Here is a 22,640-nt window from a genome sequence, read left to right as displayed (position 1 = left end):
ACAATTATCCGTGATGTGGATAAAGTTATCTATCCTCCTGCATTTGTAATTATGTTTCCCTCTATGTATTCTTCACCAAAAACTCTCCCTCACCAGAACAGGAATTGGCCTCTCGGGTGCAGTATTCGGCCACTTCCTCCTGATTATTCCTACCATTAAGCAACGGCCCTCAATTCCCAGCAGCTGCGGAGCACTTGGCCGAGGTGGCGGTGACACCTGTAATGCAGCAGATGGTGCTAAGAATATCTGGGTCCGGACAGGGCGCGAATTTAAACTGACCCTAGCAACCTTTAATACCCGAACTCTATCGAGTGAGGCTAGCTTAACAAGGCTCTGGGGAACTATCAGACATTGTTTGGGATATCATCAACCTTAGTAAGATTAGAACTGGTGAGGCTGGTGAGAAGCCATGCGGGGTGGGATTCCTAATGCATAAGGACATAGCGGGACATATTGACGAATTCTACAGCATTAATGAGTTGGTAGCTGTAGTTCTAATCAAACTTAATAAGAGGCATCCAACAGGCTGATGATAATGATGATGGTGATGATTATGGCGAGGATGTTGGTGATGAGGATGGGAAAAAATGGAGCAGGGCGGGTTATGTAATGCGCCGGTTAGATAACTGTCGGACCATTAGTGTTACAGAATGGGTACCAACAGAAAGAAAACGCAATCGAGGACGAGAAAAGACTAGGTGGAATGATGAAATTAGGAAATTCGCGGGCGCTAGTTAGAATAGGTTGGCGCAGGACAGGGGTAGTTGGAGATCGCAGGGAGACGCGTTCGTTCTGCAGTGGACATAAAACGGGCTGCTGCTGCTGCTGATGCTGCTGCTGCTGATGATGATGATTAAACGTAGTACAAGCCTACGCTCCAACATCCAGTCACGATCATGAGGAAGTAGAACAGTTTAATTAAGATGTTGAATTAGCCATGGGAAAAGTGCAAACTTAGTATAATGTAGTAATAGGTGACTTATATGTAAAAGTGGGGAAAACGCAGGCTAACGAACAAGCATTTGGTAACTACGGCGTCGATTCTAGGAACGCTAGAGTCGAGATGCTGGTAGAATTTGCAGAAAGGAATAAGCTTCGAACAATGAAAACCTTTTTCGGGAAGCGTAGCAACAGAAAGTGGACCTGGAAAAGCCTTAATGGCGAAACAAGAAGTGAAATAGCGTTGACAAGTTCAGCCGAACACAGCATAGTGAAGGGTGTGGAAGTATTCAGTAGAATTAAGTGCAGTGATCATATGTTGATGAGGTGTATGATGCACCTTAATTTGAAGAGGGAAACAGCAAATTCGTCAGGAAGAAAGAGGCCAACCTATACAGACTAAGCCTAAAAGCAGACAAATTCAGGCTGATACTTGCAAACAAATATGTAGCCTTCGCACAGAGGTGAAGATGACATAGAGGTAATGAATGAAACCGTAAAGAGGCTCGCTTCAGGGGCAGGAATTTAAGTATGAGGCCAGACACCAAGGCAAACAGTAGGCAAGCTCTCCCAAGTAATAAAGAAGCTAATGAAGAAACGCCAAAGAATTAGCGTCCAACTCAAGAGATAAGATAATTGTGGCGGGGGTGTAACAGTTGATCAAAAGGCCAAAAGTGATATTCGAAATTATAACGTGCGAAAGGCTGAAGAAGCCGTAAGAAATGGACGAAGCCTGAGTTAGTGAGAAGGAAACTTGGCATAGGAGAAACCAAGATGTATGCATTGAAATATAAGCCGAGTAATATCATCAGCAATCTCGAAGGTACAATAAGAGCAGCGCAATTATTTTATACTGACCTGTACAATACCCAGGTAACTCAGGATTAACTCCATCCGAAAGAGTAATGAACAGGATACAGAAGCTCCTCCTATAACTAGCGATGAGGTCAGAAGGGCCTTACAAGACATGAAACGGGGAAGAGCGGCAGGAGAATATGAAATAACAGTCAATTTAATCAAAGATGGAGGAGACATACTGCTTAGAAAACTCGCGGCTCTCTATACAAAGTGCCTATTGACTGCAAGGGTCCTATAAAAGTGGAAGAATGCAAACCTTATATTAACCTACAGAAGGGAGACGTTAAATAATATAAAATTTATAGGCCCATTAGCTTACCTATAGTAAAATATAAAGTATTCACCAAGATTATTTGTAAGTGAATAAGGGCAACAGTGGAGTTTATCCAACCAAAGGAACAGATTGATTTCAGGAAGGGATGCCCTACCATAGATCACATCCATGTCATTATTCAGGTAATAATTTTATTTATTTATTGATTCACGTAACCCCCCAATGCTCTCCAGGAGAGGGTATTACATAGGGGGGGGGGATACAGCTTTTAATGAACGCGATGCATTCCAGTAAAAACTGCAATAAAACATTAGGCATAACACAAAAAGGAAAAATGAACACAAACAAAAGCAGCAAATTTTACACACTTCCGTCGCAGCGATGAAACTCTTGGAAATTTATGATGTCAGTTTCTGTGGCAATGGCTGGTGGTAATTTATTCCATTCGATGAGAGTACGGGGAATGAATGAAGTGGCGTGGGACGAGGAATGACACTTCACACGTTAAATTTGGAAGTATGATCACGGCCCGTAAAGATGGCATGAGATGACTGAAACAAATCACTTCGAAGGGAGGGGTGGCGATAAAGCTTATGGAAAAGTGTTAAACGAGCAAGTTTGTGGCAATATGAGAAATCTTCTAGTTCGGCACGTTTTTTAAATGCTGCACCACTTGTAAAGGTAAGTAGTCTTAAAGTATAAAGCGAACAGCGCGGTTCTGTAAAGATTCGGTGTTGTTGATAACGTAGGCTTTCTCAGGGTCCCAGGTGGCCGCATCATATTCGATTTTAGGGCGTATTAGAGTTAAATAAGACATTTTTTAACGTGCATAGGGGCATGTTTGAGGTTACGTTTGAGAAGAACAAGTGAGCGGTTAGCAGACGCTAGGGTGAGGTCGATATGGTGATGCCATGATAGGTCAAACTGAAGGTGGACACCAAGGTACTTAAATGTTGCTGTTATTTCTACAGTAGTTAAAATTATATTGAAGGGTTTAACGTACTAAAACCACTTTCTGATTATGAGGCACGCTGTAGTGGAGGACTCCGGAAATTTTGACCACCTGGGGTTCTTTAACGTGCCCCTAAATCTAAGTACACGAGTGTTTTCGCATCTCGCCCCCATCGAAATGCGGCCGCCGCGGCCGGGATTCGATCCCGCGACCTCGTGCTCAGCAGCCTAACACCATAGTGTTCTACAGTAGTGTCGTTAAGAATACAAGTGGCTGGAATGCGATCTGTGCTGCGAGTGAAAGATATCTGTTTTGTTTTAGAATCGTTTAAAGACATTAACCAGGATGAGCACAATAAGCTTGCTGCGTTGAGATCAGATTGTAGGGATTGGCGGTCACTGTCACTAGTATTGTTACGGTAAATTACGCGATCATCAGTGAAAAGTCGAATGCTAGATGTTACACAGGCAGGTAAATCATTATTATAGATTAAAAAGCGATGGTCTGAGCACACTTCCTTGTGGTGCACCAGATGTCACATAAGTATAGGACGAATTAGAATTACTAACTGAGGTGAAGTGTATTCTACATGACAGAAAGTGCTTAATCCAAGCAAGCACAGTAGGGTGGATGTTAAGCTGTGCTAGTTTCAGTAGAAGTCTGTGATGAGGAACCCGATCAAAACCTTTTCAAATATCTAGACAAACTGCGTCGTCCTGAGAGCCCACGTCAAGTTATAATTGTAAGTCGTTAACGAAGCGAGCTAGTTGAGTGTCACATGAAAATCGCTTGCGGAAACCGTACTGATAATGGAAAATAATGTTATGATATTTGAGGTAGTTAACGACTTGGATGTGAATGATATGCTCAAGAAGTTTGGGAATGGTGCTGGTTACCGAGATTGGGCGATAGTTCAAAGGAGAGCAACGCTCGCCAGATTTATATCCAGGTATTACTTTGGCTATCCGACAGACATTAGGAAATAGTTTGTGGGATAATGACTGCAAAAACAAACATGACAATATAGCGCAAATGCTTTGAGATGTACTCTTAAGTATCTTATTGTTAAAGCCGAGGTGATCTGAACTACTAGTAATTTTAACATTGTTTAATAAATCTAGAATACCTGTATCGCAGTCACAACTTCAGGCATGCAAATATCATGATTGTATTTATATCAGGGGATGAGCTAATGTCTTCTTTGGTGAATACTAATGATATGTCATTAAAAAACTGAGCACATTCAGACTCCTTAATTATGACGCCGTTACAGTCGGTAAGCAAAATGTCAGGATGAAAGCTAGGATTTATGATGCGCCAGAACTTACGAAGGATGTTGGTTAGCAAAAATGATAGGTTGTGATTGAAAACCTGGTGTCGAGTGGATTTTAGGAGTAACTGGTAGTCCTTGTGGCGTTTCTTATACTTGTCCCATGCGCTTAGAAGACCATTTTTAGTGCCTGCTGGTAATATCGCTTTTTGTTATTATTCATACATCATAACATCTGATTAAACCATGGTGCACTGCTGCTACATCATATGGTTATAAGTTAAACTAAGTCATCAACAAGTAAATAAAGTACTCTTGAATAAATCCCCATTCTGCTCAACAGTGCGCAATAAATATTGATTGATATTGATACTGTAGTGAAATAATCTAATCTGGAATTTATTTGTTCATAGCTGCGTTGTCACACCTTACTTGTTTAATAGTAGTTTTCCTTTCGTTAAAGGAACCGGTAATGCGTTCTGATATTACGTCATGATCCGAAATGCCATCTAGATGAACAATGTCTGAACGAATATCAGGATAATTCATTAATATTAAATCTATAATTTTGGGGGTACAAGATATGCGACGCAAGGGAGTGGTAATAAGCCAGCTTCGGCTTCACTCGCTGTGAAGGATTGGGACAACAGGTTTTTACTGGGGAAGTTGAAGTCTCCAAATATGAGTAAAGTACAGTTAGGGAAACGCGTAGATATTTCACACAGAATTCAATGAAATTAAGACGAAAAAGCACCATTCATATTAGGAGGATGGTAAACAGCACCAATTATTACACCACTTCAACAATACGCAAAAGAAATCCATACACATTCAAGAAAAGAACTAATCATCACAGGCACAGTTAGCAAATCATCCCTTATCCCGAAGGGTATACCACCTTCTTTACGGTAGGATCTGTGGGATCGACAGATGTTAAAACGTGTCTGGCTGAGAAAAATTGATTATCAGGAATAAGATAAGTCAGCCAAGTTTCCGTTAGCGTTACAAGTGATGCGGAGCATGAATCGATTAATGAAGGGATAGCAACGTCCTTCCATACAACACTTCTGGTGTTAGTGTAAAGGAAAGAAATGGTTCTGGAAGCATTACATGGCGATGTTTGAGGAAAATGGAAAGCAGGTGTGTCATTTCAGGGAGTGACAGACGAAGATAATTCTTGCGTGGGATGCCGAAAAACACATGCTGCGCGAGCAGCCTCAGTGTCCCATACATAAGTATGTTATTAATGAGAAGCTTGTTGAATGCGAGACGAATGCGGTCACCTTATTTTTTTACAGACTTCCCGTAGTGCCAGAGATGACGGCGCTTTTGTCGGACAACGTCAGAATAATCACGTGCGATGCTGAGACAGTGTCCTTCAGCTTCGATCCGTTGCTTAGCAGAGATTCAACTTCTTTATCATTGTAAAATTTAGCAATGATTGGTCTCGCCTTACTTGTAGAAAAACGACCCAAACGATGCACTCTCACAATTGAAGTTGCAACGACACCAAGTATGCTGGAACAAAATATGTTCCCGAGCTGCTCCGAAGTCACCCAAGTTTCATCGTCTGTATTATGCATTCCGTAAAAAAGGAAAACTAGACCGTCTAGACCGGTTTTCTAAATCATCAATTTTGTCATGCATTTTAGACATTTCTAAATTCGGGGTTAACGCGGACTGTGTAGAAGGCGCCAATTAAGTTTTAGATTCCAATTAAACGACACGCTGTGTTAGGGCATCCAAGTCATTCTACCAGCTGATATGAATGTTTAGCATTTTATTCAATGACTCCAAGACTGTAGTATGGCTAGCTTCCAAACGTTCAACCACACGAGCAATATTGTCTAGTTTGTCCTTTTGCGCCTTAGTCATGAGCCGAGGGTTCGATTCAGCATTGCCACCGAGAAGCAGAACGCGCCAAAGGTACATCAGAGCATCACGGGCACATTTGAAATAATTAAGGGGCAACGACACCGCGAAAAGGCAAACGTCGCCGTTACGGTAAGAGAAAATTTCACACTGACAGATCTGGAAGAACTTCAGCGGTGAGCGTGGCATCGTAACTGCGGTGCCGTGGCAAGTTGCGTCGGTGAAATGTGCGCGTTTTTGAGCGGCTGGGTGAGCTGGCGCCGTTCCATGTTACCGGACTATATACACAGTAGTGTCCAGACGTGACAGTGGTGGGTGCGGTGATGCGGTGCACTTGGCTGAGAATCGAGTCGCATAATGCCTAGCGGCATCAGGACCCCAAGAGGGTTGAGGCATGACCAGCCGTAGGGGTGCCGGCTTGACGGGAGATAGCTGGCCCAAGAATGATAGCAGCATCACCTGGAAAAACTTCAGCGGTGAGCGTGGCATCGTAACTGCGGTGCCGTGGCAAGTTGCGTCGGTGAAATGTGCGCATTTTTGAGCGGCTGGGTGAGCTGACGCCGTTCCATGTTACCGGACTGCATATAGAGTAGTGTCCAGAACTGACAGTCATGGGTGCGGTGATGCGGTGCACTTGGCTGAGAATCGAGTCGCATAATGCCTAGCGGCATCAGGACCCCAAGAGGGTTGAGACATGGCCAGCCATAGGGGTGCCTGCTTGACGGGAGACAGCTGGCCCAAGAATGATAGCAGCAGCACCTGGAAGAACTACAGCAGTGAGCGTGGCATCGTAACTGTGGTGCCATGGCCCCGTAATCGATGTAATCGAGGTGATCGAGAAATCCGCGGAGTACAATCAGCCTCTCTAAATGGCTTTCATATAATGCGAAAAGCTATTTAATTCAGTAGAGATACTACCAGCAGTGAGAGAGGCATTACGGAATCAAGGACTACAGATCACCTACGTAAATATCTAGGAAAACTTCTACAGATTCCACAGCTACCTCAATTCCGCACAAGGAAAGTAGGAAGATACCTACAAAGAAAGGGGTCAGACAAGGAGACACAATCTCTCCAATGATTTTCACTGCGTGCTTGAAAGAAGTATTCAAGCTACTAAACTGGGAAGGCGTAAGTGTAAGAACTGATGGCGAATATCTCAGCAACCTTCGGTTTTCTGATAATATTGTTCCATGGAGTGATACTCCAGACGAGTTACCACGAATCTTTGAGGAACATAGCAGAGAGAGGGCAAGGATAGCGTTGGAGAATAGTATACAAAAGACAAAGATAATGATGAATAGCCGTTCAAGGGAACAAGATTTCAGGATCGCTAGTCAGCCACTACAGTCTGTGAAGTAGTATGTTTACATAGGTCAATTATTCGCCGGGAATGCTGCTCATGAGAACGAAATTCATAAAAGAATAAAAATGATTGGATCATTTACGGCAGGTTTTCACAACTCCTGACTTGAAGCTGACCATTATCATTGAAATGAAAAGTATACAATCAGTGGATTTTAACGGTGCTTCCATATGGGGCAAAGACTTGGAGACTGACAAAGAAGCTTTCGAACAAGGTAAGGACCGCGGCCAAAGTGATGGAACTAAGAATGCTACGCGCAAGGTTAAGAGATAGAAAGAGAGCGGTTTGGATCAGAGAGCAAACGGGTACATCCAATTATCTGATTGGCATCACAATAAAAAATGGTTTGTGCGGCCCATGTAATGCGCATGTTTTGCAGAATTGGTACCAAGAGAAGGCAAGTGCAATCGCGTGCGGCAGAAGACTAGGTTGGGTGATGAACTTAGGGAATTCGCGGGCGCTAGTTGGAATTTGTTGGCAGAGGACCGGGGCAATTTGAAATCGCAGAGAGAGGCCTTCGTCCTGCATTGGACCTAATATTGACTGCAGCTGCTGATGATCATGATTTATGTATGCTGTATCTAACCTCTTTCCCGCCTTCCTGGAAAACTGGGTCATTGATGCCCACTTGGGCTATAATTTAGGCGCTAGAAGGCACGTGCTAAACTACAATGACAATATAGATTGCTTGAATTTATCCGATGCAGAGTGGCATCAAATTCACCTCATAAGGGCTTCTCAAGGGCAGGAAACGGACGCATTAGGAGGCTGCGCCACAAAGATACTGGATATGTGGCACTTCGCAATGAACCTGTCACCAACTTCGATCCCTGAGTAGGTGCGAACGTGTCCGCAGCAAACCAAGGAATGAGTTCTAATGTTCGATGGCACCGGAACGTCAAGCTTGTCATCTCGGAGGCCACGAAGGGGCAGCATTATCGGCTTTGCCACTAGGCGGAGCAGCGTACGCAGAAAGAAGCGTGAGGGAGGCCCCCGGTAGCATTGGTGGCCGCAGGGCGCATTTCTCAGCATTCGCACGCACTGGGGCGCCATGCATTTCGGAGGCGTATATGGCTCATGGTGGCCTCCAGCGTTGGCATAGCTAGGTCATCTGGCACCCGGGGCCCATAGCTTTTCTGTCACTCCGCTTCCCTTCCGGGTTTAGTCGAGGAAGGCGAGGATATCAACAATGTTCGGGTATCAATGTTCGGGTGTCCCCCCTGGCCCCTTGCACCCGGGGCCCACGGCCGCCCCACCCCGTTGCTACCACACTGACTACACGCCTCATGTAGCTGGGCAGGCCATTCAATGCGTAGGGTAGATAACCGGATCACAAACTTACAGAATGAGTGCCAAGGAAAGCGAAATGCTGTTCAGGAGGGCATAAAAATTAGGTGGGGTGGTGACAGTAAGAAATTCGGAAGCGGAATTTGGAATCAGCATGAGTAATGCACGAGCACGTTGAGAACACTTGGAGAGTTCTTCTTGCATTGGACATAAATCTAGGCTTCAAAAAAAAAAACATATTTCCGACGACATACATATTCACATACGTTCCGCTGATTTACGGTGAAGCTTTTTTCTTAATAGCGGTCGGAGTTCTGAATAAAGAAAATTGATCATTATTAGCAATGTTTCATACCTCTCCAAGCAATACCTAAATGCAGCGGAGAGGCTAAAATAGACAGGCTAAAATCGTAATGGAGAGGCCAAAAGCCCTGTGCAAATGGAAACGAACATTGCATGCTTTCAGTGGAATAACGCTTACAACGAACACAACAGAAAGGCGGTGGTTCTGAATCAGAATAAAATTTCCTACAACTACCAGGCTTTTCTTTTGAGGAAACCGTATAAGTTTTCTTTGCAGCTATTGCTTGGATTGGGTGTATCTGTCATTGCATCTTTAACTTTGCTGGATTCCGCAGAACTATCCCACTGAACTCTTCCCTTTGCTTCGAACAGTTGATAAGTTATACTTCGCCCTGCGTTTTCCTACCCACCTGGTTCGCTCAGATGGTAAAACGGCTGTGCCAGAAAGGCGGTGTTCCTTTACCAGGATAAATGTTTCTACAACTGCTGGGCTTTTGTTTCAAAGAAACAATATATGTTTCGTTTGCAGCTGTTGCGACGATTGGGTGATCTGTTATTTTCTCTTCAAGTATTACTTCTTTTGGCCTTCCGGGCTTCCGTAGAACTATCCCAACAAACTCCTCCCTTTGCTTCGAACTGTTGATAAGTTCGACTTCTCCTTGCATTCTCCTAGCTAACGTATTCACTCAGATGGTAAAGCGGGTGCGCCAGAAAGGCTGTGGCACTGAATAAGGTCAGATTTTTCTACAACTAGCATGCTTTCTTTTTCGACGAAACCATATAAGATTTTAAATATAACTTTTCTGAACCTTGCGGAGCTCCGTGGAACTATCCCACCTAACTCTTGACATTGCTTAGACCTGTTGATAAGTTCGACTTCAAGCGGCATTTTCTTAGCCACCTGGTTTGCTCAGACGGTAAGGCGTCTGCGCCAGAAAGCGATAGTCCTGTACCAGGACAAATTTTTTTTTAAAACTGCCAGGCTTTTCTGTCGAGGAACGCGTATATGTTTCTTTTGTAGCTATTGCTACGATTGGATGATCTGTTGTTATGAATTTATATATTACTTTTTTCGACCTTGTTGTTTTCCTTAGAACTATTCCATTGAACTCTTGCATTTGCTTCGAATTGTTGATAAGTTCGACTTCGCCCTGCATTGTCCTAGCCACCTTGTCCGCTCAGATGGTAAAGCGCCTGCGCCAGAACAGTGGTTTTCCTGTGCCAGGACAAAGTTTCCTGCAACTGCCAGGCTTTTCTTTCGAGGAACCCGTACTTTCTTTTGAATCTATTGCTTCGATTGGGTGTATCTGTCATTTTATCTTTAAACAATATTTCTTTCGCCCTTGCGGGTTTCTGCCGAACTAACCCACCGTACCATCGCCTTTTCTTAGAATGTTGATAAATTCCACTTCGCCTTGAATTCTACTAGCCACCTTGTTCTCTGAGGGGGCAAAGCGGCTGCGCAAGAAAGGTGGTCGTACTGAATCAGGACAAATTTTTCTATGACAGCGAGGCTGTTCTTTCGAGGAAGCCGTATCAGTTTCCTTTGCAGCTATTGCTTAGATTGGGTGTATATGTCGTCTCTTTAAATATTACTTCGACTTAGCGGGTTTCCGCAGAACTACACCACTGAACTGTTGCCATTGTTTCGAGCTATTGATCACTTCGACTTCGCCCTGCATTCTCCTTGCCACCTTGTTGGCTAAGGTAGTAAAGTGGGTGCGCCAGAAAGGCGGTGCTCCCGTACCAGGAGAATTTTTTCTAGCTCTGCCGCGCTTTTGTTTCAAGGAGCCAGTAAATGTTTCTTTTGTAGATATTGCTGCGATTGGGTGATCTGTCCTTTTCTCTTTAAATAATTCTTTCTTTCTACATTGCAGGTATCCACAGAACTATCCAACTGAACTCTTGCATTTGATTCGAACTGTTGATAAGTTCGACTTCGCCCTGCGTTCTCCTAGCCAACTACTTTGCTCAAATTCTAAAGCGGCTGCGCCAGAAAAGCGGTGGTACTGAATGAGGACATTTTTTTTTCAACTTCCAGGCTTTTCTTTCGAGGAATGCATATAAGTTTCTTTTGCAGCTATGGCTACGATTGGGTGCATGTGTCATTTTCTCTTGAAATATTACTTCTTTCAACCTTGCGGGATTCCGCACAACTATCTCACCGAACTCTTGCCTTTGCTTAGAGCTGTCAATATGTTCGACTTCGTCATGCATTTTCCTAGCTATCTTATTCTTTCAGATAGTAAAGCAGCGCCGCCAGAAAGGCGGTGGTCCTGGACAAATTTTTCTAAAGTGCAAGGCGTTTCTTTCGAGGAACCCATGCAGGTTTTTTTTTGTAGCTATTTTTACGATTGGGTGCTTATGTCATTTTCTCTTCAAGTATTACTTCTTTCGGCCTTGTGGCATTCCGCAGAACTATCCCACCGAACTCTTCCCTTCGCTTCGAGCTGCTGATAAGTTCAACTTCGCCCTGCATTCTCTTAGCCACCTTATTCACTCAGATGCTTAAGACCTGGAATCCTGGCTGGAGACCTACGAACGAATCGCGACTTTCACCAACTGGGACTCCGACGACAAGCTGCGGCACGTATATACTTCGCCTTAGAAGGCACCGTCAGAATGTCCTTTGAGAACCGGGAGTTGACCATCACAACATGGGACCTTTTCCGTAGCGACTTCCTGCGCACCTTTACGAGCGTCGTGCGCAAGGAAAGGGCCGAAGCTATGCTGGACGCCCGAGTGCTGCTACCTAACGAGAATGTTGCCATCTTTACGGAAGAAAGGAGCCGTTTGTTCCGCCATGCCGACAGGGACAGGGATAGAAGAAAGTCCGCCTACTGATGCGTGGTGTAAAGGAGGAACTTTTCGACGGAATGGTACGAAGCCCACCGAAGACTGTAGACCAGTTTCTTCTCGAGGCCACTAGCATCGAGAAGACACTGGAAATGTGAAACCAGAAATTCAATCTGTGCACGAACTCCAGAAGTTACGCCGGAGTTCAGTCAGTGGCCACCAACCACCTGCGTGAGATTATCCGACTGGTCGTGCAGGAGGAGCTACATAAGCTGTTCCCTTCATTACAACCTCAAGTGGCTTCGATTGCCGACGCCGTACGTAAGGAGCTCCATCAACAACTCGGAGTAGCCCCTGAATCGCCGGAGTCTCTGCCGCAGGCGATGATATACGCCGCGATAGCGCGCTCTCACCTTCCCCCTCCGCGCCCACGGCAGGGCCCACTGACGACATAGTACCGCCGTCTACCACCACCGGCGCCACCAGCACGCCAAGCCGTCACCCCACGTGACGTTCTAATGAAGACTGACATTTGGCGCGCCCCAACCCCCGTCCGCTTTGCTATCACAGCGGAGAAGCCGGGCACATCTACCGCCGATGCCACTACCGGGAGATGAGACTCCTAGGGTTCACAGTTAACGCACCGCGGCCATTGATTGGCGAACCACCTCGCGATATTGCCGAATACCTCGCCGCCACTAGGTGGAGCCCTCGACGACCATCCCATTCGCCGTCACCGTCAACATCCTTCACCGCCGAAGAAGACGACGAATAGACCATCTCGACGACATAATAACGACACGCCGCCGTCCAGACGAAGTCAGGAAGCCAAGACTACACCGACGAAAGACGACTTGAGGGCGCCACGTTCCAGTTTCAATTATACACAACGCAGCCGTGATCTGACTCCAAGACCTAACTGCAACGCCACACAAAGCACCACCAACCTCAACGTGCTTCTCGACGGCCACGCAGTTACCGCCTTAGTGGACACAGAGACCGATTACTCCGCAATGAGTGGACACATCGCCGACCAGTTGAAGACAGTTAAAACTGCATGGGAAGGCCCTAAAGTTCGAACCGCAGGAGGACACCTCATTAAGTCACCTGGAGTCTGCACGGCAAGAATTACCGTTCATGACCGTACTTACCCTGCCACCTTCGTTATACCCCAACAGTGTTCGCGAGACGTCATTCTCGGCATGGACTTCCTGAACCAACACGGCGCAATCATAGACCTGGAGTCAAAATCGATAACGCTGTCGGAAGATCAAGCGATACCGCCGGAGAGCCTTCGTAGTCACCACGTCTTGAGTGTGTTCGAAGATCAAGGGAGCATCCCGCCGCGCTCCAGCATTATTATTTCCATTGGCACCGAAACTCTCGCCGACGCAGAAGGCGTTATCGACGGCGACCAACAACTACTGCTCGACCGTGAAATTTGAGTCGCAAGAGGGATCGCTCGACTCCACGGAGGGAAAGCGAAAGTTATGCTAAACAACTTCAGCCAAGAGTTCGAGCACATCAACAAGGGCACGACCAACGCGTACATCGAGGAAATTGTGGGAACCAACAATGCCTTTTCCCTCTCGCATTCTGCCGCATCTACCCCGATGAGCATAGTCACCGAACCAGACTTCGACGTGAATCCATGTCTTCCTATGAATAAGCAGCAACAGATCAGAAGTCTTCTCCGACGATACAAAGACTGCTTTTCCACATCATCGAGGATTCGACAAACACCAGTTGCAAAGCATCGCATAATAACCAAAGAGTGCGCTCCACCACTCCGCCAGCGCCATTGCCGAGTTTCAATGCGAGAACGTGAAGCTATTAGGCAACAAGTCGACGAAATGCTGTGCGACGACATCATCCAGCCGTCGGAAAGCCCGTGGGCATCTCCTGTAGTCCTGGTGAAGGAAAAGGACGGAACCCTACGCTTCTGCGTCGATTATCGTCGACTGAACAAGATCACGAGGTGGAGGTGGAGCCTCAGACGTGTACCCCCTTCCACGCATAGACAACGCATTAGATCGGCTCTGCAATGCTAAATACTTCTCGTCATTGGACCTCAAATCTGGCTACTGGCAAATAGAAGTCCACGAGAGAGATCGCCAAAAGACCGCCTTCATCACGCCAGACGGCCTCTACGAGTTCACGGTCATGCCATTCGCACTGTTCTCGGCGCCTGCAACGTTTCAGAGCGTCGTGGACATGGTGTTAGCAGGATTGAAGTGGCAGACGTGCGTTGTTTATTTGGATGACGTCGTTGTCTTCGCCGGAAATTTCGACGATCACCTTAGGCGGCTTGCGACTGTATTAGAGGCCATCAAGGCATCAGGGTTCACTCTGAAGCCGAAAAAGTGCCGCTTCGCTTGCGATGAACTTCTCTTCCTAGGTTAGGTCATCAGCAAATCTGGAGTACGCCCCGACCCGCAGGAGACAGCAGCCATCGCAAAGTTCCCGCAGCCAATGCACAAGAAGGTAGTGCGTAGATTCCTCGGCATGTGTGCCTAGTACAGGCGCTTTTTCAAGGACTTTGCACGTTTCGCGGAGCCCTTAACACATCTAATCAAATGTGTTGTCGAGTTCAAGTGGGAAGCGCCGCAAGCCGACGCATTTCACGAACTCAAACAACGCATCCAGTCACCGCCAGTACTTGCACACTTCGACGAGGACGTCGATACCGAAATCCACACTGACGCCAGTAGCTTAGGCCTCGGAACCGTCCTAGTCCAGAGGAAAGACGGATTTGAACAGGTGATACCCTATGCTAACCGGTCGCTGTCAAAAGTGGAAGGCAATTATTCTACGACTGAAAAGGGATGCCTCACCATCATTAGCGTTACAGCAAAATTCCGCCGTTACCTCTATGGCAGGCCATTCAAAGTCGTCAGCGACCATCACGCGTTGTGTTGGCTAGCTTACTTAAAGGACCTTGCAGGACGGCTGGCGCGGTGGAGCCTCAGACTTCAACAATATGACGTCACCGGAATACACAAGTCCGGAAGAAAACACTCTGACACCGACCGCTTATCACGCGCCCCCGTCAACCCTCGCCGCAAGACGACGAGGACGACGAAGCCTTCCTTGGGATAATAAGCGCGGAAGACTTCACTAAACAGCAAAGAGCCGACCCGGAGCTAAAAGGCCTCGTCGAGTATTTGGAAGCGAACACCGACGTTGTCCCTAGGGCATTTAAGCGCGCGTTGTCTACGTTCACGCTACAAAACAACCTGCTCGTGAGGAAGAACTTCTCACCAATCCGCGCCAGCTACCTTGTTGTACCGTCAACGCTACGTTCAGAAGTACTGCACGCCCTACACGACGATCCAACCGCTGGCCACCTCGGATTCTCCCGTATGCTGTCGAGGGTACCTGAAAGGTATTACTGGCCGTGTCTGACTGCCGACATCGCCCATTAGGTCAAGACATGCCGAGACTGTCAGTGACGCAAGACACCACTGACAAGGCCGCCGGATTATTACAGCCGATGAAACCTCCTCGCCGACTATTCCAGCAGATTGGGATGGATTTGTTGGGGCCGTTTCCGACGCCAACATCCGGGAATAAGTGGATCGTCGTGGCGACGGACTACTTCACCGGCTTAGGTGGAACTAAAGCTCTACCGAAAGGCAGCGCAGCCGAAGTGGCGAAATTTTTTTCGAGAACACCCTGCTGCGACATGGTGCCCCAGAAGTCCTCATCACCGACAGAGGAACGGCTTTTACAGCAGAGCTCACGCAAGCAATTCTGCAATACAGCCAGACAAGCCAGAAGAGGACAGCTGCATGCCATCCGCAAACGAACGGTCTGGCGGGGCGCCTGAACAAGACCCTCGCCGACATGCTAGCAATGTACGTCGACGTCGAACACAAGACGTGGGACGCCGTCCTGCGTATGTAACCTTCGCTTACAACACGGCGGTTCAAGAAACAACACCGATCACGCCGTTCAAGTTGGTTTAAGGCAGCAACCCGACGACGAGGCTCGATGCCATGCTGTCGCACGTCACTCACGGATAATCTTGACTTCGCTAGGCGGGCGAGCCCGACAGCTTGCCCGCCTACGGATCAAGAACCAGCAGCGCACCGATAGCCGACACTACAACCTCCGACGACGCTTCGTCGAGTACCAGGCCTGCGACCGTGTTTGGGTGTCGACCCTGATACGTCGACGAGGACTAAGTGAGAAACAATCGCGACACTATTTTGGACCCTACAAGGTCATTGGACGCATTGGCGCACTGGACAATGAGGTCGTGCCAGACGGCATTTCGCATTCACAGCGGCGCCGCGCACGATCTGAAGTTTTCGACGTGGAGCGTCTTAAGCTATTTACGGATGCTGACGAACTTCCTTAATTTGTTTGCAGCATTCGAGCAATTTTGCAGCATCCAGTAGATGCTTCTTAAGAGGGGGGTATTGACACGTGTACTTTTCTTTATCGGGCGGCACGTTTAACCACCTAACAAATGGTATCCCACAGCGCAGGACGCGCCTGCATATATTGAAAGTTTCTGGAATGGTATCGATGCTTCGATCCGCTGTCTGTGACAAAACCTTGCGTAATCAGATCGCATGTGTGCGTGACGTGAATAATGTAGAACTCTGTAGTAGGCTCGCGGGTCGCAGCAATTACACTGGAACGTTCCACGACTGATGTATAAAAGCCGACGCTCTTGACCCACTGATCAGATTTTCGGCGATCACCGACTGTGTTCGCCGCTATCGTTATGCTATAAGTGTAGCCTTTTCTTGTGAGCACAGGTTCGCCCAATCAACGTTTCACAGTATTGCAACTGTGTTCTTCAACGTCACCACCACGTGACATTATGTTCGACTTCGTCCTGCATTCTCCTAGCCATCTTGTTCGCTCAGTAGGTAAAGCAGTTGCACCAAAAAGGCAGTGGTCCTGGACAAATGTTTCTGCAACTGAAAGGCTTTTCTGTCGAGGAACCCATACATGTTACTTTTGTAGTTATTTTTATAGTTGAGTGCAACTGTCATTTTATTTTCAAATGTTACTTCTATCGGCCTTGTGGGATTTCGCAGAACTATCCCACCGAACTCTTGCCTTTGCTTCGAACACTTGATAAGTTCGACTTCGCCCTGCATTCTCTTACCCACCTTCTTCGCTAAGATTGCAAAGCGCCTGCGCCAGAATGGGGGTGGTCCAGTACCAGGACAAGTTTCTACACCTTCCAGTCTTTTCGTCCGACGAACCCGTGAAGCTTTCTTTTGTAGCTATTGATACGATTGGATGCATCTCTTATTTCCTCTTCAAGTATTGCTTCTTTTGACCTTGCTGGTTTCCACCGAACTATCTCACTGAAATCTTGCCTTTGCTTCGAACTGTTGATAAGTTTGACTTCTCCCTGGATTATCCTAGCCACCTTGTTCGCTCAGATGTTAATGCGGGTGCGCCGGAAATGCGTTTTTCGTGAATCAGGACAAATTTTTCTACAACTGCCAGGCTTTTCTTTCTAGGAACCTTTATGAGTTTCCTTGGCAGCTACTGCATGGCTTGGGTGTCTCTGTCATTTTCTCTTTAAACATTACTTCTTGCAACCTGGCGGGTTTCTGCGGAACTATCCCACCGAACTGTTGCCTTTGCTTAGAGCTGTTGATAAGTTCCACTTCTCCCCCAGGACAAATTTTTCTCCAACTGCCAGGCTTTTCTGTGAGGAACCCGTGTAAATTTCCTTTGTATGTATTGTTACGATAGGGCGTATCTGTCATTTCCTCTTTAAATATTGCTTCTTTCAACCTTGCGGTTAGCGCAGAAATGTCGCGGTGAACCTTTGCATCTGCTTCGACATTTTGATAAGTTCTACTTCGCCATGCATTCTTCTAGCCACATTGTTCGCTCATATGATAAAGCTCCTGCAACAGAAAGGTGGTGTTCCTGTACCAGGACAAGCATTTCTGCAACGGCGAAGTTGTTCTTTCGAGGAACCCGTATAAGTTTCCTTTGTAGGTATTTCATAAGAATCAAACACTGACACGAAGGACAACAATGAGGAAATTACTTGTGCCTAATTCTTGAAATAAGGAAACGATAAATTAATTGAAATTAAAGTAATGAAAAAACAACTTGCCGCAGGTCGGAACCAAACGACGCAGCGGTAGTTGAATTGGTAGAGCATCGCCCATGAAATGCGAAGGTTGTGGGTTCGGTTCCCAACTGCTGTAAGTTGTTTATTCATCCAATTTATGTTCAATTAATTTATCGCTTCTTTATTTCTATAACTAGGTACAAATAATTTCGCCACGGTACTTATTGGCTTCTTATGTTATGACTAATAAAAATCGGCCCCTCGGTTTACCTCTATTTCTTCTCCTTTGTAGGTATTACGATTTGGTGTATCTTATTTTCTCTTTAAATATTAGTTCTTTCTACGTTGCCGGTTTACGCATAACTGTGCCACCTGACCCCTTGCCTTTGCTTCGAACTGTCGATAAGTTTGACACCGCTCCGCATTCTTCTAGACACCTTGTTGGCTCACATGGTAAAGTTGCAGAGCCAAAAAGGCGGTGGTCCAGTACCAGAACAAGCATTTCTAAAACGGCCAGGCTTTTCTTTCGTGGGATTCATATAAGCTTACCTTGTAGCTAATGCTACGATTGGATGAATCTGTCATTTTCTCTTTAATTATTACTTCGTGCGACCTTGCGGGTTCCCGCAGAACTATCCTACTGAACAGTTGCATTTGCTTCGAACTGTTGATAGGTTACAATACACCCTTCATTCTCCTATACACCTTGTTTGCTCAGATGGTAAAGCGGCGGCTCCCGAAGGACTGTGGTCCTGTACCAGGACAAAATTTTCTCGACCGGCCAGGTTTCTTTCGAGAAACCCGTATAAGCTTCCCTTGTTGATATTGCTGCGATTAGACGTAGGTGTCATTTGCTCTTTAAATATTACTTGTTACGACCTAGCTGCTTTCCGCAGAACTATCCCACAGAGCTCTTACCTTCACTTCGAAATGTTGATAAGTTTACCTTCGCCCTGCATTCTCCTAGCCACCTGGTTCGCACAAATGTTAAAGTGGGTGAGTCAGAAACGCGGTGGTCCTGTACTAGGACAAGTATTTCTACAACGGCCAGGAATTTGTTTCGAGGAACACGTATGAGTTTCCTTCGAAGGTATTCTTACGATTGGGTGTATCTGTCATTTTCTCTTTAAATATTACTTCTTGCGAGCTTGCGGGTTTCCGCAGAACTATCACACTGAACCCTCGCCTTTCATTCGAACTGTTGATAGGTTCGACTTCGCCCTGCATTCCTCCAGCCACCGTGTTCGCTCAGACGGTAAAGCTGCTGCGCCACAAAGACGGTGGCCCTGTACCAGAACAAAGTTTTCTCCAAGACTTTTCTTTTGAAGAGCCCGTACAAGTTTCTTTTGTAGCTGCTGCTACGATTCGATGTATCTGTGATTTCCTCTTTAAATATTACTTCTTTCAACTTTGCGGGTTTCCGCAGAACAATCCCAGGGAACTCTTGTCTTTGCTTCAAACTGTTGATAAGTTCGACTTCAGCCTGCATACTTATAGTCACCATGTTCGCGGAGATGGTAAAGCTGCTGCGCAGGAAAGGCGGTGGTCCATTACTAGGACAAATGTTTCTACAACTGCAAGGCTTTTCTTTGAAAGAACCGGTATAGGTTTCCTTGTAGCTATTGCTACGATTGAGTGTACTTGATTTACTTTTAAAATAGTAGTTCTTTCAACCTTGCGGGCTTCCACAGGACTATCCCACGGAATTCTTGAATTTGCTTGGAACAGTTGATAAGTTCGACTTCACCGTGCATTTTCTTAGCTACCTCGGTTGCTCAGATGGTAAAGCTTCTGAACCAGAAAGGCGGTGGTCCTGTACGAGGACACATTTTTCTACAATGACCAAGTTTTTATTTCGAGAAACCCGTATATTATTCCTTTGTAGCTGTTGCTACTATTGGTTGTGTCTGTCATTTTCTTTTTAAATATTGCCACGTGCGTTTATTTCAGCTTCTAGCGACGCGAGGTACGCAGCTCGCGTCGCTGCGACGCGACCGGCGTCGCTGCGCCGCAGGCGGCGTCGCTTGACGCGTTTCGATCATGCACGCGAAACGTATAAATGCAGGACCACCGCCTGCGCTGGCTCAGTCCGACGAACGCCCCAGACGCGCTTGCTGCATTCGCCGTCACCGCGTTGTTCATTTGATTTCGGGCACAAGTTCGCCCATTAAACTCTTTTTACATCTAACGTCGACGCAGTGTTCCTTTCTGTCTGCCTGCGTGCCAGGTAGCCCACCGTGACCTACGTGACATCTTGGTGGAGGTGCTTATGCCCCGGACACCCCCTCAAAGCCGGGACACCAGCCCAAGTGCATCTGGAGCTGGCGACGCGGAAGACAGCTCCAGAGAAGACAAGAAAGAAGAAACCCGGAGCAGCCGCCGACTTCAAGGACTGCCGGCTGAATTGGGACCACTACCTGCCCCTGGTCGCCGTGTGAACCACCGCTCGACGTCACCAACGCAAGCCGCCACTACACCTGCGCCGCTCGTCGTCCAGCAGCCGCGAGTACGTCCGCTTTTTAGCGGCTCCACTTGCGAAGATGTACAAGATTGGCTGGAACGTCACGAACGAGTTGCAACCTTCAACAAGTGGTCTGACGAAGACAAACTTCGGAACGTCTTTTTCTCTCTCGAAGACTCTGCTAGAACCTGGTACGAGAACCAGGAGCTGTCCCTGACAACGTGGGAGGCTTTCAAGAGGCACTTATCTGCAACTTTCGCAAGTATTCTGCGCAAAGAACGAGCTGAGGCCTTGCTTCAAACTCGCCAGCAGCATTCAAACGAGTCCGTAACCATCTTTGCGGAAGAAATGCAAAAGCTCTTCCGCCACGCGTATGCCAACATGACTGAAGACAAGACGCTTCAGTACCTTATGAGGGCCGTCAAGGAGCAACATTTCGTTGCTCTCATTCGCAACCCGCCGAGGACCGTCGCCGAATGGATTAGCGCAGCGGCCACTATCGAGAAGACGCTCGAGCTGCGCGCGAAGCAATACGACCGCAACTTACGCACTCCTCCGTCAGACTGCGACGACTCCCGAAGTACCTCCGCAATGGCCCTTCGAGATACCATCCGTGCCATCGTGCGCGACGAGCTGCGCAAGTTGCTACCGGGTCCGCAACCACAAATATCCTCACGCGCCGACGTTGTAAGGAACGAGGTACAACAAGCGCTGGGCACACTCGATCCTGCCGAAACGGCGCCAGCCATATCGCCACCTTGCCAGGAGCCACGCGTTTCAACTTACGCCGCCGCTCTGCAAAGCCAAGTGAGGCCGACCAGCTGGCGACGGGAAACGTACGTGCCACCTCAACGCAGCCAAGCCTACCCGCCACCGCCGCGTCCGCAGCAGGCCGTCCGCTCAAACACGTTTCGGCAAACCACCACGAGGAAGACTGACATCTGGAGAACCCCAGATCGACGACCGCTTTGTTTTCACTGTGGTGAAGCCGGCCACCTCCTTCGAGAATGCCCCTACCGTCAGATGGGCCTCCGCGGATACAACATCGACGCCCCACGACCTCTTCCTGGCCAACCGCCTCGAGAAATTGAAGCCTATCTTCGAGCGACCGAAGATGCCGCCCCACGTCGCTTCAGGTCCCCGTCACTCTACCCACGCCGTTCGTCTTCTCCGTACCCAGTGCACGCGAGGGAGAGGTCACTAGTTTCCCCTACGAGGGCTCAAAGCCAGCGACGTCAGGAGGTGACGCTGCTCTCGAGCGAAGACCGAAAAACCCTCCCACAACCACGACGCATTCCGCCGCCTCGACGCATCCCGACGCCTCGTTGCATCCCGACAACACGACGCGGCCCGACGCAGCGACGCCCCAAAACACGAAGCCGCAACCCGAGACCACCAATTTGATGACGCGGCTGAAGGCCACAACAGCACCTTGCCACGAGGCTTCCACCTGACGCAGCCGCGACCATGCGAAGCGACAGACCGCACAGTCGGTGACTGATCGACATCGAACGCGAACACCAAGTACCGACATAAAAGTTACCCTAGATGGACATCCAGTGGTTGCACTCGTCGACACCGGGGCCGACTACTCCGTCGTTAGTGGACGATTTTTGTCACAACCCAAGAAAGTCAAAACCGCATGGCAAGGTCCTCAAGTACGCACAGCAGGAGGCCACCTCATAACCCCGACGGGACAATGCACTGCGCGAGTGGCTGTTCACGGTCACACCTACCCTGTGAACTTCATCATCCTACAGCACTGCTCTCGCGACGTAATCCTCGGGATGGAATTCCTGAACGAAAACGGTGCGGTGATTGACCTGCAGACGAAAACCATAACACTGACGACAAAACGGTCAGAAAGAATGCAAAGCAATCATTATCATCGCGCCGCGTTCACCATCCTCGACGATCAAGTGAGCCTCCCGCCAAATGCTGGCGTCATCGCACTCGTCGAAACAGACGCGTCCTCAATCGGCGATGCGATTGTCGAAGCGAACTTGCAGCTGCTTCTGGATCGCCAAATTTGCGTCGCACGCGGTGTCGTCCACCTGCGTGAAGGCAGAGCGGCTCTGCTAATAACCAATTTCAGCACGGAACACAAGCACCTCAACAGGGCTACGACGGTCGCTTTCTTGGAAGAGTTTGCCGAAATAAGCGACGCATTAGCGCTCTCCGAGTCGTCCCATGAGGCGTCGTCG

This window comes from Dermacentor andersoni, unplaced genomic scaffold (genome assembly GCF_023375885.2).
Source record: "Dermacentor andersoni unplaced genomic scaffold, qqDerAnde1_hic_scaffold ctg00000039.1, whole genome shotgun sequence".
In the NCBI taxonomy this organism is placed as follows: domain Eukaryota; kingdom Metazoa; phylum Arthropoda; class Arachnida; order Ixodida; family Ixodidae; genus Dermacentor; species Dermacentor andersoni.
This window is presented reverse-complemented; position numbering follows the sequence as displayed.